This window comes from Bison bison, unplaced genomic scaffold, assembly GCF_000754665.1.
Source record: "Bison bison bison isolate TAMUID 2011002044 unplaced genomic scaffold, Bison_UMD1.0 scf7180017864527, whole genome shotgun sequence".
In the NCBI taxonomy this organism is placed as follows: Eukaryota; Metazoa; Chordata; class Mammalia; order Artiodactyla; family Bovidae; genus Bison; species Bison bison.
The window spans coordinates 504,909-506,732 of NW_011495078.1; the positions used below are offsets into that span (position 1 = coordinate 504,909).

General features: G+C 58.2%; 1 protein-coding gene across 1 annotated transcript in view; it reads left to right on the top strand.

Moving 5' to 3' along the window:
• The window catches only part of RASA3 (RAS p21 protein activator 3), a 53,554-nt gene that overhangs the window by 46,579 nt on the left and 5,151 nt on the right, over positions 1-1,824 (top strand). The window lies entirely within an intron of this gene.

Consider the following 1,824-nt stretch of genomic DNA (forward strand, 5'->3'; position numbering starts at 1 on the left):
GGTGGTGTTCTGGGGGAGTTACTTTAGTAACAGTTTCTGTGGATAATTTTAGGATGGCGTTTAGCCTGCAGCCTCTGAACTGCCAAATTCTTGAGAAGAGCCTGTCTTAGTAGCTCCCACGCCCCCAGAGGGCTTCATTCTTCCGTGTTTCCCAGAGAGACGTGAGCATGTGTGTGGACTCGTGTGAGTGTGTGTGCATGAGTGTGGACCTGTGTGTGAGCATGTGTACGTGTGTGTGGACCCATGTGAGTGTGTGTGCATGAGTGTGAAACCTTGTGTGTGTGCGTGTGTGAGTGTGGACCTGTGTGAGTGTATGTGTGCATGAGTGTGGACACTTGTGAGTGAATGTGTACATGTGTGTGGACCCGTGTGAGTGTGTGAGCATGAGTGTGGACCCATGTGTGAGCGTGTGGGCATGAGTGTGTACCTGTATATATGTGTGTGCGTGTGTGTGGACCTTGTATGTTGTGTGTGTGAGTGTGGACCCTTGTGTGAGCATATGTGAATGACTGTGGACTGGTATATGTGTGTGCATGAGTGTGGAACCTTGTGTGTGTGAGTGTACATGAGTGTGGACCCATGTGAGTGTATGTGCATGTCTGTGGACCCATGTTTGAGCATATGTACATGAGTGTGGACCCATGTGAGTGTGCGTGCATGCGTGTGGACCCGTGTGTGAGCATGTGTACCTGCCCAGCAGCTCCAGGCGTGTCGATGCCTCTTCGTCTTTCTGGGTATTCACTGCTCTTCTTGCCCTACTGAACTAAGCAGTGCAGGTGGGACAAGTCAGGAGGCCCGGGGGCTTGGTTGGGCTGCATCACGGGAGATCCTCAAGCCGTGCCCTGGGGCCGGCACTCTCAGAGCTGGGGTCAGACAGTCTGCGGTAGGCCCTGAAGCCCCCGGAAGGAGCCTGGAAACAAGGCTGTCAGACTCTTCCTTCTCATCCCCTCGTCCGGCCCGGAAGTGTCCGTGTGGCCCGAGGCCTGGAGGGCGCCTTACCCTGCTTTGACAGGCACGCAGCTGCCTGTCCATGAGCTCAGCCCACTGCTCTCAGGCCCACCTCCCTCTGTGCCCAGCACCACGCTGCAGACCCCGTGCCCTTACCCCTGGCACACCCCCAGTCTAACACCCCCATGGCCTGTGGGTTCCCCTCCCCCCGACAGCCTGTGCTCACCTCTGTCTCTTCGATGATAGTTGTCTCAGAGAGCTTCACCTGTGGTGCACATGAGCCTTGAGAAGAGAGGCTGGTGTGACTCATCCCCATGCCCGGCACACAGGACGTGCTCGGTACCTGTTTGCTGGATGGATGGATGGACGGACGGTCAGATGGAAAGGGGTCTTGAGCACCCCGCCTCCCTCCTGGGCAGCACTGATCTTGACAAGCAGGGTTCACAGGATGTCAGTAGGATCAGGGACCCTGCCCTCCACTTCATGAAGGCACCGAAGCACCGAGTCACTTTCCACGGTCTTCAGGCCTCTGCCTGGAACCTCAGCGCTTTCTTGAGGCCGATAGTCTGCCTTCAGAGGCTCTCATCCTTTTGGGATCTTGTCTGGGTTCACCAGACTGCCCTGAGCACTCAGCCTGTGGGCTCGGGATGTACCAAGGCCACTGCCATGGAGAAGCAGCCTCTCGGGGCTTGGAGGGGGCTGCGTCACTCTCACCCGTCAGCCCTCACAGCACAGACCCCACCGGTGCTCCCCTGGAGCTTGGAGATGGTGCAGCTGGTGCCTCGGGCGGGCAGGCCCAGCGCAGGGCTGGCAGGATCCCTGCTAAGGGGCGGGCTTGGGCCCCAGCTGCTGGTCAGAGCTGTGCGGCCGGGGTCC